The following is a 16,450-nucleotide window of genomic DNA, read 5'->3' as shown; positions in this document are numbered from 1 at the left end:
TCTGGGCATGTGTTGTGCTTTTTCTTAGTTTTTGTGCCACTATTTTGTGATTCTTATTCCAATAAGAGCCCATTAGTATGCTAATGTTGCTCGATAGACCTCACCGTACCCTTACAAGCTCAGTCAATCAAGCTTCAAAAGTCAACTGCGTGAGTTTTGCTTTTTGTTTCTGACATTTATTTCAAAAGAAGGATAAGCATCAACAAAAGGGTTTATGAAGAAAAATGTAGAGAAGACTAATTTTGTCAAACTACAGAGACTTCCTGGTTTTATTTTGGTAGGTTGCTTCTTTTGTTTTCTTGATAGGAGTCCCTGCCGCCATTTATTTATTTCCTGTGACCAAAGGACTTTGATTTGGATCTTGTAGGAGTTAAAAGTAGAAGTATTGTTGCAACTCCTGTACCTATGTAAAAGAGAGAAGTACAAAAGTAAAAAGTCAAAATACATTTTGACTGTCAATTATATACTCTCTACGGTGTTTGCATTAAATGTTAGCAACAAGCTAATTGACTTTTGTTGTTTAATTCTCTTTGTTTATTGGGGCAGTTTTTACTGTAAAATGGGCATGACAAAACAAATTTACCTCTTATTTGGAAAATTCGTTGCTATCTGACAAATGGCAGACAGCACGTTCAGGGAGGGCAGAAAAGTTACCATAAAAACCCGTATAAGTGCTCTATCGCTATATTTTTACGGTGAGGTATCGCAGTACTAGAAACGTACACAAGCAAGCAAACAAACAAAAAGTTTAAAAGAGACTAAAGTGTTTGCATTCTGGAATAATGCACATTAATGCACATAATTCACATTCACATAATTTGTTTTATTTATTTCAAAACAATGAAGAAAAGTTAGAAAATTGAAAACAATGTATTTAAAATAGCTGCTCTTGCACACACATACACATAAATAAGCAATCATTGTATTTTTTTGGTCACTTATTGTCAAGTTTAACAATGGTCTGGTACGGTATCACGGTACTAGAAAAGTGCCACAATACCATCTAACCCTTGTACAGATAAAAACAAAAACAAAAAGTACAGTAAGTACAGTACTTACCACCACTGTTGACATTACATTAGTAGTGGATTTAATTTCATATTTAAATGCATTTTCGATAGTGCTTGTCATTGAAAGGACTTTGAATTATAGAACTGCAGTAAACTTTTTCTGGCAACATGGAACGCTGCATGGATACATGCCACATGTCATTGGCGCTCATCCCAGCTGACTTTGGGTGAGAGGGTACACCCTGGACATTACAGAACTACAAAATTAAACTTGGACTGTATTTGCTGCTTTAGATGTATACATCTTACTACTAAACATACAGGGTGATTGAAAAGTAACAACCTATAGCAAGTATTTGTAATTTATTTCTGTATACTATAACTAACTATAATTCTTATAAGAAATGAACATGAGAAGAAAGTTTATTGCATGGAGTTTTATTTAAAATTCGATATGGGCGCCAGCATTAGCCACCAGTTTCTCAAGCTGCCTGGGAACCGCATGAACTGATTTCACAAGGAACTCTTGTGGGATGGAAGACATAACTTCTCGTATTCGCCGTCCAAGTTCTTCCAAAGTCGTTGGTTTGGTAGAATAGACTTGCTCCTTTAATCATGGAACATACACAAAAAATTTTTTGAAAAATATTACAACATATGAATAAATAAGTATTTTAAAATAGGGAGTTAGTTTTCAATCACCCTGTATATTCAAAGACAGCATTAAATTGAATTATTACTCGCAGAACCATAATTATGACTATAACATGATCTCTTGGTTTACCATTTGTCATGAACGGAACAAAGGGCAGGACCTAAAATGCACGACTCCAATACAAATGAACAGTTTCAAAAAGAGAGGTTTAATAAAAGAGCAGAGGTTGGTACACAGGCAGGCAATCCGAAAAAGACAACAGTATCCAAAAAACGTGAGGCAAAGAGGCAAGTTCAAAAATCAGAAAAGGGTCTAGTCTTACTATGAGTCGGTGACGTGGAAACAAGGAATGCAAACAACAAGGTACAACGAACTGGCGACCAGAATGAGACACGAGGTTAAATGCATGGGGTAATTAGGGTAAACGAGGCACAGGTGGGGAAGATGCTCCCAGGAGCAGGTGTGTACAAGACAGGGGGAAGACAACACCCATGACAGTACCCCCCGCCCCCCCCCCCCCCCCCTTAACGACCGGCCTCAGACGGCCCTGGAGCCCCAGGATGCGCAACGTGGAAGTCCCGAATGAGGGAGTCATCCACGATAAACCCACACGGCACCCATGAGCGTTCCTCAGGCCCGTAGCCCTCCCAGTCCACCAGATATTGAAACCCCCTCCGACGAGACGACAAAATCCACGAAATTGGGGTGAGGAGGGGGGCTGGAAGGCAGGACCAGAGGGGACTCCCGGGCGGGCTTGAGCAGGCTGACGTGAAATGCAGGGTGGAGCCGCATCGACCTTGGGAGCCTAAGCTTCATGGTGACAGGGTTGATGACCTTTGTGATGGGGAAGGGCCCAACGAACCTGGGAGCGAGCTTCCTGGACTCCACCCGGAGTGGAATATGCTTGGTGGAGAGCCAAACACGCTGACCCGCTTTGTAGTCCGGGGCCGGTGTCCTCCTGCGGTCAGCTGCGGTCTTGTAGGACCGCCATTGGCGTAGCAGCATCTGGCGGGCTTGCTCCCAGGTCCTCCTGCAGCGTCTCATCAAGGTCAAAGCAGCTGGAACCGTGGATTCTGGGGCTATGGCAGGAAACAGAGATGGTTTGTAACCATGCACCATGTGAAAAGGCGATAGACCAGTGGCTGCAGAGAATTGTGAGATAACTCGACCCAAACCAGCTTCTGAGACCAGGATTGTGGCTTCTGTGAAGCGAGACATCGGAGCCCAGTCTCCAGGTCCTGGTTCAGCCTCTCGGTTTGTCCGTTGGTTTCAGGATGAAACCCAGATGACAGACTGACGGTAGTACCTATTAGACTGCATAACTCCTTCCAAAATCGTGAAATGAATTGGGGGCCCCTATCAGATACCACATTTTAGGGAAAACCATGAAACTTGAATATCTGGTTAATCGTCAACTCGGCAGTGTCTTTAGCTGAGGGGAGTTTCGGAAGTGCAATGAAGTGTGCCATCTTAGAGAACCTGTCAACAACTGTGAGAATGGTGGTATTACCTTTAGAGGCCGGTAATCCTGTCACAAAGTCTACGGAAATGTCTGACCAAGGACGCTGTGGTATTGGCAGGGGTCGCAACTCCCCAGGAGGACGTTGACGAGAGGGCATGTTAGCAGCACATACCTGGCAAGCCTTGACGTAATCGATAACATCCCTTCTAACATTAGGCCACCAAAAGCGCTGTTCGACCACGGATTGCGTTTTGGCAATGCCTGGGTGACATACAGTCCAGTTAGTGTGAGCCCAGTGGATAACTCTTCCCCTTAAGGTCGGAACGACATAAAGCCTGTTTTCAGGGCACTCTTCATGGCTAAGTGTTCTTCAGAGCCTCTTTAACCGCAGTTTCAATGTCCCAAACAAAAGCAGAAATGAAACATGACTTGGGCAAAATAGTCTTAGGGTCGGACAAAGAATTCTCTTCGCAGAAAACACGTGATAAAGCATCTGGCTTACAATTTTTAGAACCAGGTCGGTAGGATAACATGAAATAAAATCTTGTGAAGAATAGAGCCCATCTAGCCTGCCTAGCATTTAATCTTTTAGCAGACTTAAGATACTGAAGTTTCTTGTGATTTGTCCATACTAAAAACGGAGTCTGAGCCCCTTCTAGCCAGTGCCTCCACTCCACCAAAGCCACCTCGACAGCCAGCAGTTCACAGTCCCCTATGCCATAATTTCTCTCGGCTGGAGTCAGTTTTTTAGAGAGATAAGCACAAGGATGTAACTTACCATCCTTGTGACATTTCTGGGAGAGCACTGATCCGATTCCGGCATCAGACGCATCAACTTCCACAACGAACTGCTGTTTGGGATCTGGCAAAGTGAGGATGGGAGCGGAGGTAAAGCTCGATTTTAGTTTCTGTAAAGCTGACTGACAAACCGGGTTCCACACAAAGGGTCTGTGTGGCGAGGTAAGATCATGTAAAGGCGAGGCTATAGAACTGAAATTTCTCATTAATTTTCTGTAGAAGTTTGCAAACCCTAAGAACCTTTGTACATGCTTGCGTGACGTGGGAGTCGGCCAATTAATCACGGCATCGACTTTGCAAGGGTCCATTTTAACTTCACCTTGAGCCAGCACGAACCCCAGAAAAGAAACAGACGCCTTGTGGAACTCACATTTCTCAGCCTTGACATAAAGTTCATTCTGCAGTAACCGCTGCAATACAGAGCGGACATGAATAATGTGAGTCTTCGCATCCGGGGGGAATATCAAAATATCGTCCAAATTGACAAAAACATACACATTCAATATGTCACACAGGACATAATTGACAAGGTTTTGGAAAACAGCTGGAGCGTTAGTGAGTCCAAAAGGCATTACCAAATACTCATAATGTCCCGCATTTCTTAAGTCTAGTTTGGTGAAAACCTTGGCTCCCTCCAGGAACTCAAAGGCGGTGGAGATGAGAGGAAGAGGGTACCTATTTTTTACAGTTATCTTGTTGAGACCCCGGTAATCGATACAGGGTCGCAGGGTCTTGTCCTTTTTGTCCACAAAGAAAAATCCTGCTCCCGCAGGGTATGAAGATGGGCGAATGATCCCGGCTGCCAGTGATTCGTCCACATACTCCTTCATAGCCTTCTGTTCCAGCCCTGAAAGAGAGAACAACCTCCCCTGTGGAGGTGTGGTTCCAGGCAGCAAGTTAACTGCACAGTCATAAGGTCTGTGGGGTGGAAGGGATTTGGCCCTGGACTTGGAAAAAACTTCTTTAATATCATGGTAACAGGTGGGCACTTGAGAAAAGTCAGGATCAGAGTCAATAAATACAGATGTATGAATCTCTTGATCTGGAGAGCATAGTGTTACTTTAGGAAGAACCTGGGTAGGGTCTTCCTTAATATTTAGACTCACCGCTCCCGTACCCTTGTTACCGGCACCGGCAACTTTGACATGACAGTTGCTCACGGAATGACCCAACTACCCGCAGTAGAAGCACCGCCTTTCCCTCCGCCGGCGTTGACGTTCCTCAGGGGAGAAATGGAACCTACCCAGTTGCATGGGTTCTTCCGTGGTGACGCTAGCCAGTCGATTGAGACCGGAAACAGGGGATCTGCCTTGGTCTGTCAGGTCACTGAGGCTCGTCCTCCAAGTGCGCGGTGACGCATCCTTCCGCCGATCTCCGTCCAGCTCGCGATCCAAAAGCCTTTTGTCGATCTTTCCCGCGAGAGCGATGAGAGTGTCCAAGTCGGTCGGCAGGTCTAGTGGGACCAAATGATCCTTGACGGCGGGGGATAGTCCTTGAAAAAATGCATTGAGTAGTGCCCTGTTGTTCCACTGACTTTCAGCTGCTAAAATGCGAAACTCAATTGCGTAATCTGACACCCTCTGCTTGCCTTGTTGTAAGGTGACACGGGAGCGAGCTGCCTCACGATCTGGTGTGGAATACTGAAAAACTTGCTCCATAGTCTTTACGAAAGAAGCCCAAGAATGACACGCGGCGGAATTGCAGCTCTTTCAGCAGTAGCCCACGCCTCCGCACGACCAGTCAGGTGGGAAATGACAAAAGCGATCTTTGCCCGCTCGGTGGGGAAGGCAGCTGCCTGCAGCTCAAAGTGAAGTTCGCACTGAGTGATGAACGGCTTAATATTCCCAGAATCTCCCGAGAACCTCTCCGGTCGAGAGAGCTGTGGGCAGACAGCAGCGGAGGTGGCAGGTGGCTGCATGGTGACTACCTCACCTGGAAACGGTGGTACAGTTGCAGCATCAGGTGCTGTGCCAGCTGGGTCCTTCTTCTGAAGCATATTCATTAGAACTTCAAACTGTGAGGCCACCTGTCTCATCATAGTGTCCTGATGCTCTGATGGTCCCTTTAGATGAAGGTGGAGAGCAGCAATCTGCTCATCCTGCTTTGAGATGCATTGACCCTGCGCTCGAAGGGCTTTGCGCACCGGGTCGGAGTCTGCTGGGTCCATGTTATAGCCAGTTCGTTCTGTCACGAATGGAACAAAGGACAGGACCCAAAATGCACGACTCCAATACAAATGGACAGTTTCAAAAAGAGAGGTTTAAAAACGAGCAGAGGTCAGTACACAGGCAGGCAATTCAAAAAGGCAACAGTATCGAAAAAACGTGAGGCAAAGAGGCAAGGTCAATAATCAGAACAGGGTCTCTTCTGACTATGAGTCTGTGACGTGGAAACAAGGAATGCTGGAACGTGACAACAAAGTACAATGAACTGGCGACCAGAAAGAATGAGACAGGAGGTTAAATGCATGGGGTAATTAGGGTAAACGAGGCACAGGTGAGGAAGATGCTTTAAAGAGCAAGTGTGTACGAGACAGGGGGAAGACAACAACCAGAACACACACCCATGACACCATTTGCCTTTGTTTGTGTGTCGATGTCAGCTTGTGTATGTCAGCCAGTGGGCACTCCAGACATATGAAAAAAATGCTTATTTTTGTGAGTGGACTGCCTGTTTTGTGGCAACACTAAGTGAGCTGTCAAAAAACAATTTCCCTTTTTTTCCCTTTTGCAATCCATCAAGGTTATTTGAGGGGATGGAAAGAGTTATTCAGGGTTCAGAGATTAATATCTTATTAGGAAAAATTAATTGTCAGTGTTTGTAATAGAATGTGAGAATAACAGAGCTGCTAAGGAGGCAGAACAAAATCCGCCACAATCACTGAAACTGTACTTAGCCAAGTGTGAAGACAGACTTTGGCGACTGTGAGGAGACTTTTCAACGGAGGCATTCAACCGTTCGGAATTGACAAGAACATTGCCAGCAAGCTAATGAAGAGAGTTCAGCACCCGGGAGAAATAAGATGCAACTGAATGAGCCTGAGTCGATTTGAAATGTTGTTTACTTTTCATCAAGTAGAGCAAGCAGGAAGTGGAAAAGCTGATAGGATGCAGGCCCATAAACAGCACATTAGTCAGCATTAGTTTGCACATTTAAAACATACAAAATACTTACATGTTGGCCACAAGAAGCCAAGGAAGCCACAGTAGAATTAAATCAGTAATTTATATTCTGTAGCATATTTCCAATAACATTTAGAAATTACAAAATGACTACAAACTAATGATGTTTTTTCCCAATACATTGTTTGGCTCATATTCACTGCTGGTCGGTTTTACATTTCAACATATCACAACGGGAAAATAATGTTCAGATGTTCTAGTAGTCTTTCATTTGCTTTCTAGCAGAAGCCAGAAGTTTTTTGCTAATTTGGAACTGCCCTCCATCTTGACGAAGGCCCCTAGTTCCGGCTAAAGAAAAAGAGCCCCAAAGCATTATGCTTCCACCACCATGCTTCACTCTAGGTATGGTGTTCTTTTGGTGATGAGCAGTGTTGTTTGTGGCAAACGTACCTTTTGCAATTATGGCTAAAAACCCTTACTTTCATCAGACCATCTTCCGTCTTTCTACTCTACCCCATAGCCCAGACCTATAAAGAAGACAGGAGATTGTTGTTACATATACTAAACAGCCAATACTTGTCTGAAATTTCTGCAGCTCCTTCGATGTTGCTATGAGCCTCATGGCAGCCTCACTGGCAAATTTTCCTCTCGTCTTTTCATCAATATTAACGGGAAAGTCCAGTTCTTGGTCAAATGTTAACCCAAACGGTACTGTGTAGTTGAAAAGGGGCAAAAGATGCAACTTCTAGAAGCCTTATTCTCTTCTTCAAAACAAAACACTGAAATCGATTGTCACAGGAAATGAAGAAACATACTGTTTGGTTTGGTTTTTCTTAATAGACTTCAGTCTACTGTGCACCACATCAAGAGCAGTAATGTAGCTCGGGAAGAGATTCAGATGATGAGGCTGAGGCAAAAACAAACAGGGCAGGTTTCCAAGGAAACAAGTTGTGCTCAGGGTTTGTTGCTTGTTTCAATACTCATTGGTGTTCAGTGCTGTCCACTGGATTATTCAGCACACCCACAAAATTTAAGTTACCACCACCAAGCATCAAAATGAATAGCACAACTAGGGTTACAATAATACCAATAAATATTAAATGATTTCTTTGGATTTGAACATGAGCTTCCTTTTATGTTGGCATGTGTTTGGTTAGCTCCATGTGGCTTAGTGGTTTTTAACTTCATCTGAATTCTGTCGAGAAAATAACATCTGTATATGGAACAAAATTATAAACTTGTTTTGCTCCCATTTTTCCCACTAGCTGAACTCAAAGATCGAAGACTTTATCCAACTACTCAAAATGCATATTTTGCGCAAATACTGTCCACAAATCAGTTTAAATCTGTGTGAGTGAGCACCTCTACTTTGCTGAGGCAATTCAACAACCTCACAGGTATGGCATACCGAGATGCTGATTAGACAGGATGATGATCGTACAGGGGTGCCTTCGACTGTCTACAATAAAAGGCCACTCTAAAATGTGCGGTTTTACAGTCTTGTGGGGGTCTGAGGGAGTCAGAAAACCAGTCAGTATCTAGTGTGACCACCATTTGCCTCGCACGGTCAACACGTCCTTCGCATAGGGTTGATCAGGTTGCTGATTGCGGCTTATTGGTCTTCAACAACACGCTGTCGTATACGTCAATCCCAGAACATCCCAAACATGCTCAATGGAGAGTAACTTTCCTGAGACTGTTTCGCACAGTTAGTGCGGAAATGCTTTGGCTCCACAAAGCGATTGCTGAAGCAGCTGTCTGAGAGGCTGGTCTCAGATGATCTTGGAGGTGAAGATGCTGGATGTGTAGGTGGTCTGTGAAGTCGGTTAAATGCACTGCTAAATTCTCTAAAACCCATTTCGAGACGGCTTACGGTAGAGAAATGAACATTCAATTCAAGGGCAACAACTTTGGTGGACAGTCTTGCAGTCAACATGCCAATGTACGCTCCCTCAAAACTTGTGACATCTGTGGCATTTTGCTGTGTGATAAAACTGCACATTTTGGACTGGCCTTGTATTGTGGGCAGCCTAAGGCACAGTAAGTGCACTATTAAAAGACTTTACTACTCCACATCGACGTAGAACTACAATCAACGTAATGGTGAGTTGAATTTTTAATCATTTGCTTTTTTTTGCCTCTATGCCGGTCTGTCGAAATATCTCTTTACGTGAAACCGGTCCGCGGCGCAGAAAAGGTTGGGGCCACTGTACTGTGCTGAAAAAAATCTCTATGGCCTCATCAATTAATCAACTTCAACCCAACTTTCATCACATTATAGTCAGCTACAAAAACCTTTTAAACCTAAAGGATCACGTGGGATATAATCATGCTCTCTTATCAGCATCTTGATATGCCGCACCTGTGGATGGATTATCGGCAAAGGAGATGGGAGTAGTAGCTCACTAACACGGATTTAGAACAATATTTGAAAGACGACTCAGCACTTGTACGTAGAATAAGTTTTTGAGGGAGATCTTTGCGAACAGCTTTTGTCGTGTAGCACATTTGAATACGCTTTTAAACGTGCTGCTGGATTACCACAACAAATTGACACAGTTTGAAGCTGGGAAACAATGTGCAGTGACGTGTGAGTGTTTTAACACTGTCACCACGCCATTAATGTGGCACACAGTGTGAGCGCTTTAGATATGTGTGGTATATTTATGACTCCTCGAAGGCTAGACGCTCCGCGATGACTAGCAGTATGCATTATTTAAAAACTCTGACAGAGGCTTTTTTTCAAGTTTTTCCAGTTTTTATTCCCCCCTCTCTCCCCCCTACTCATTTTCAACTGGGCGCCAAACTGCGGCAGCGCCGGAATAGTTTGCATTTGGTGGGGAAATCAGAGGAGCTCTGTGTGTGTGGCAGAGTCTGACATTTGGATTCATTTGCGCAATCAGAAAAACTGGCTCGCTGGAGCGCAGTCGCACCCATAAACCTTTAAATGTTCGATCACCCACCGAGCTGAAAGAAAGCCTAAATCTGTCTTTCTGACGCAATCGTCAGATGGATGATTCTTTGGTAACAACCTCTGCTCGCGGCCTCAACACCCATCATCATTATTGTCATCATCCATATAAACTTCATAGTGTCACAGTCTCACAAGCTGATTTTTCTTCTTTCAGCTGCTTGTATGAATTTTTCCTTTGTATCTCATCTGGATCGAAGCAAGACCTGAAGGTGCACTTTAAAGCCAACATCATTAATACGGTTTATGGCTTTCAGGCTATAGCAGTGAGAGTAATACAAAAATATCAGTCAAGTAGTAAACATCATCAGTATTTTTACAGCCTCCCTCTGAGAATCAATCCCACGTTTATTTCCGTAAATGCTAGGTTTGAACTACTTAAGGAGCAAATCTGATTGAACATTAGACAGCATTCTGCGGTGTGACGGTATCCTGCTTTGTATTGATTTTCTAGTTGAATCTTGTAATTTCAGTCTAAAGCCAATGTTGTTTTTCTACACCTCCTAGACTGCCTGAATGGACGCCAGGACTCAAGCTGGAATTTATAATGAATATAAAACAAGGACAGTTCAAAAATTTAAACGTAAACTATTATACATTTTATACAAAGTGTTTCAAAAGATGTGAACTCATTTTGTGGTCTAATAACAGAACCAATTCTTGCTCAAATCATCTGAAATTTTAACAAGATGCACAAAAACTATGTTCAAGATTCAAGATCCATCAATCCATCCATTTTCTGAGCCGCTTATCTACACAAGGGTCGTGGGAGTGCTGGAGCCTATCCCAGCTATCTTCGGGCAGGAGGCGGCGTACACCCTGAACTGGTTGCCAGCCAATCGCAGCGCACATAGAAACAAACAACCATTCGCACTCAGATTCACACCTACGGGTAATTTTTGAGTCTTCAATTAACCTACCATGCATGTTTTGGGGATGTGGGAGGAAACCGGAGTGCCCGGAGAAAACACACGCTATTCATCTCCAAAGGGCAATTCAGTTTTCAGACTGCTAGTCGAGTAACATAAAACAGCAATCACAAAACATAGACATTCAGGCACTCTGTCAGTGACAATCAATGAACATGATGAACATGCACAGCAGACCAAGGCAGCGAACACAACAAGTTGTCATGAATGGGCAAACCAAATTCCACAGTTAAAGGAAGAAATAATAAATAGTAATGAATAAATACATTCAACTCTCAGGTTTACAAAGCCTCGCCATTGTCTACAGTAGTTGCAGGCATCAGCAACCTTTCGAAGCATGATGGCAGAGGGAATAAAGGAGTTGGTTTTAATGTTAGTATAATGTTTTACTTTTTCATTTTTTCGAGGCGAAGAATGACCACTAGCAATGAAAAGACGTTTTGTGTGTTGGAATATGGTTGAACACGGTCAAAAAGGAGTGTGCAGCGTTCATTTTCAAGGAAAGTCAATACAACTGGAAAGCAGATTTGGACAAAACAAAAATTCAGAGGAAGACAACAAGGAAAAAGTGCGTCGTGTCAAGCCTTGTGAAATCAGTCTAAAAATTTGTTTTTTATCTAAACCTGTTTGAATATATTATTAGAAATTTGATAAATATCATTTTTTAATTCAATATGAAGTCTATTTAATTTTGTTTGCCTAGGGCACGGATATGTTGTTACTCAGATATTCATATTTCAAATGATGTCAATTGAGTGCCCCAAATTCGAGTTTTTCGAGTTACGAGGTGTCGCTTGGTTGAATTTTTTGCTTTGTGTTGCTCTCCAAAATTTGAGGGATGAGAGAGCTTTAGATACAGTGCCATTCAAAGGAAGTGGAAACAAAAATGGAGCAATTAAGGTACTGTCATGCCCTTGCATGTGGGCAAGGAGAGCCACAGTCGTTGATGTACTTTCAGCCGTTTATTGAACGGGATAAGCAGTCAAACACATAAATACAAAATGAGAACACGCTCAAGGTGCTGCTGTCGAACACAACTCACGCCCAGACGCTCACACGCAGACTAACCGCCTCCAGCTCCTGAAGACACTCACTAGGCCACGCCTCTTAAATGCACACATCCAACACAGAAATTCTACAGTTCGTACAGTAATTTAACTTCATAAAACCATTTAATTTCTTGACATTCTCTTTTATTATGTCTTATTATGCTTTTATACAAAACAGTGCTAGTTTACCCTCTTCAAAAGATGGAACTTTTTTTTCGTGGGGGGCTGGAATGTATTAATGGCATTTCAATTCATTTCTATGGGGACATTGATTAAATATACCAGTAAGCTTAAATTGTGATCTTGGTCATGGAACGGATTAAATTTGTAAATCAAGGTCCCACTGTATTTTATAACCAATAGGCAGAGGCATTGAACTTAATTTCCTTAAAAATTAACAATCCTTCAGTTATTTTCAAAATATTCTGAATGAGATGGCAGAATTGCTCTCTAAATGTTCTGAAATCCTTTTTTCCATGCCATTATGACACATTGTTCTTCTTTACACCACAAACTAGTTGAGACCGAATCAACAAGCATTGCATCTTATTAGCCTTGTGCAAATTAGTACAACAATAATAAAAGAATGTAATGCATAAAGTCTTTACACCGCATTGTCGACCTAAAGGTTCTACTGTAGATCATTTTTCAGCGGAAATTAGAGTTATTGTTCTGTGTGTGTATCCTGGCTAATGGAGAGTGCCTGAACAGGGAATGACATGAAAAGAAATGGCCTTGAACCCCATTTCCAAAGGGATGTAATTGTCTGGGAGGTCGTGAAAAAAGGCTGAACCTGGCTTTAGGGGTCCTGACTTGCCCCTGCATTGGCCTTAAACCTAATCTGTAATGTCATTTCCAAGCCAGACCGCAAGAGAAGTAATCACGCCTGTGAAAGGATCGAGCATTTCCTGGGCCATCCATAATTACAAGCAAGCAACCTTGTTTCTCACAAACAGGAAATGAAGCAGTGTTTTCCAACCTTTATTGAGCCAAAGCACATATTTTACATTATATATATATATAAAAAAAATATATATCTAACGGCACACCACACGACAGAAATGGCACAAATAGTGGATACGCAGGTCAAATATGTACCATCTGCTATCTAGTGGAAGAGTCTTCAATAGCTTTGCCTGTCACTATACATCGCTACCATAGATAGATCAACAAAGATATCGTTTTCGGACCAGTTCACTGAAATTGGATAATTTCCTGCAGCACACCTGATGAGCTCTCACGGCACACTGGTTGGGGATCACTGGTTTAAATAATCAATACTCCTTAAATATTCTAAATAATTGGTTTATTAATTCTAACTAAAGTAATTATAAATAACGGCATTAAAAAGATAGAACTACTACTTGATTAATTATTAATTATAACTAGATGCAAAAAGACATTATTTTCCATACAAAGTTTAAGGTTTAGTTGTTTTTGACCTCATCTGGCCCATCTGTTCATTTTCAAAATCCAATGTGGCCCTTGAGCACAAATGTTTGTCCACCCCTGTTACAAACTGTACATTGTCTACATGTTTATGCTGAACCCTAGTAGAACAATGACCTTGGAAAAATCTCTGTATTCTGAGCTCTGGAATATTTTGTCTCTCCAATTTCTCCACGTTTACTGCAGTCCATCACTGTCATAAACTCATTATTGATCAGAGAGCAATGCGTCTCATGTTCACAGTTAGTTGTCTGCGCCTGACTTCCCATCAGTCTTACATGGAGTTAAACATAAGCTTGAACATTCCGTTCTTGCTACAACTTTTGAAAGTTGTTTGTTTAATATGCTGCGATTCAAGAAATAAAGTCATTGCCATTTAAGTGAAATTATTCAAGTCTAGCATTGTTGCTCTAATATTTTGTCTGTAATGTTTCCCAGCTTTTCAAGATTGATGTACATACTCTAAGGCCCACTGCACACTGAGCGATGCCACTGAACTGGACAATCGTAAACAAATTACAGTCGACGACTCACACCCGCACACCTGGGGCCTCATGTACAAAGACTTGCGTGGATTTCCTACTGAAACATGGCGTACGCTGAAATCCAGAAAACATCGTACGCACAAAAATATCCCGATGTATGAATCTGTGCGTACGCATGAATCCGAGCACATTTCCTTCGTACATTCCAATCAACGTGGAAATGAGTGCACATGTTGGAGTAGCCGACCCCTCCCTGTCCACGCCCACATTTAAATATGCAAATCATATTTAAATGAACCCTGCATCTGAGATCCTGATCTCTGCATGATCAGTGAAAAAGGACAATGAGCAAGGTAATGAAGAAAAATAACTTTTCTGAATGTGAAGTTGCTCAATGAAGTGGAGGTGCGCAAGAAAATCATCTTTCGGGACGTTGTCCTCTGGCGTTGACAACTCGCGAAAGACGAGTGACAGCGAATGTGCGGCTGTCAATGCTGTGGAGTCGGAACGACGCACACACGCTAACGTAAAAAAGAAGTAGTCAAACATTCAGGTGGATTTGAAGTGAAGGACAGCTGCCCAAAACAAGCGGTAGAACCGGCGTGGAGGGCCTCACCCCGTTCGAGGATAGAGTCGCTGCAATCATTATTCTCTCAGGGTTGCTGGGAGCGCGTGGCTGACTGATCACGCCACAAGGTTAATACCACGTATTTTTATAACTCAAAAATGTGTTCATACAGTAACCTACACTCAGCCCTGTGAGATACAGGTTCATGCGCAAATGTATGTATGGTATTTGCAATAAAGCTTTTCAATTCAAATAGAAGCACATTAGCATATCAAAGAGGATATCAAAAACTTTGAGTCCTTTTTGATTCCTCAATTTATTATTTTAATACATAGGAGAGGACACGCACACAAATAATTTTTTTTTTATTTTTTTAGGAGAAGAGGGGTAAATTATGTCATTTTAATCAAATGTTTCTTTTTTCAGTGCATGTGCTGGAGTCACCAGAAGCGATTGAGAGGGCAATAGGCGGCAGAAATGATCCCCTTGATCAATTAATAGCTGTCCTCACAAATGTCAGTGATTCATTAATACACTGGTCAACAAGTGAATTCAGAGTCCTTGCTTCTTTCACATTGTTGAAATCAAATGTTGCCGGGCATGAATTGTTCATCAATGCTAATTGTTCATGTGTCTCTGATGTGCAGATTTATGATAACAGTTTCCCAGCATCACCTCTAAGTGTCGCCAAAGCACCAACAGCTGCAGAAATGTGCGTACGCCAGCCATGGAGTTGACGTGAAGGACCGCACATTTCCACGCTCATTTCACTCTTGATACATCTGAACTTTGCCATGGAAAACAACGTACGCCACGTTTTTGTGCGTACGCAACTTTTGTACACGAGGCCCCTGTTTTTCATCGGTCAACAACGTTTTGAGATGCCACATATAGTATATTGTATTGTATTATTTTTTTATTGAACCACAAACAACATGGTGTGATTGTCAAGAAGAAGCAGACTGCCCTGGCTGCTTTAGCTATGTTATCAATAATAGAAAGAGACGAAATGAATGAGAATAAAGAGTGGATATTTGAGAGGCTGTCTGCAGTGATAGCCCTATTCCTTGACTACATTCGTACATTTCGGCGACAGAGACTCTCCACACTTTGCTTTTAAACCACAGGTATATATGAAATTATAAATATGTTTACATATTATTGTAAAACATATACTGTACTGGTATGGTTTGGTGGAAGGTGGCCGGATCTCGCTTCATACCTGGAAACAGAATTTCTGTTGTGAAAGCTCAGGTGATACGACCTGGCATTTTTGATTGGCCTTTACAGCTGCGATTCAAATTTCGAATTACTGCTAAACTAGTTGCCTCCGGTCGGCCACTCATGAAAACTAGGAGGAGAACCCCGCACACTGCGTCACAGTTAAGCCATGTCACTCGGTGTTCCAAGACCTGAAGTACTGTAGTGCAAAAACAGCAGCAGGAAATTACTCCAAATTGCATTCAGAAATGTGAGTTTATGAACAAATCGGCCCATGGGGGTGTCAAATCATCCAGAAAATATCTGAGAACTGCATGAAATTATATCTCCCAACAAGTTATTTATTGCCATTATTAAAAATAGCATGAGCTGACTACATGTTCTGACTACTTTTCACTTAAATGTCAGTATATGACATGACATATAGTGAACAATTCCACTTTTTTTTTTTGTTTGTTTCTACTCGCACATGGCCACAGCATATAGTACTCCCGCTGTCTCCATGTCAAACAAGATGGAACAGCACTGTTGGTTTAATTATTTTTGCCCTTAGGCTTCCACAGGGTGACATACCATAACTCCCAATGTCTCCATGCCACAAGGAAAAGACTCGGCTGGAATGGTTTGAAGTGAAAAAAGGGCAATAAAGCAGTTTATTTAAGTTTTATTTTGGCATTAGCAAACATTGGTGGAAGGACTCTCTCTCTTTTTCGACTGCTCCGTTCACATCA

Source organism: Phyllopteryx taeniolatus, chromosome 5 (assembly GCF_024500385.1).
Source record: "Phyllopteryx taeniolatus isolate TA_2022b chromosome 5, UOR_Ptae_1.2, whole genome shotgun sequence".
Classification (NCBI taxonomy): domain Eukaryota; kingdom Metazoa; phylum Chordata; class Actinopteri; order Syngnathiformes; family Syngnathidae; genus Phyllopteryx; species Phyllopteryx taeniolatus.
This window is presented reverse-complemented; position numbering follows the sequence as displayed.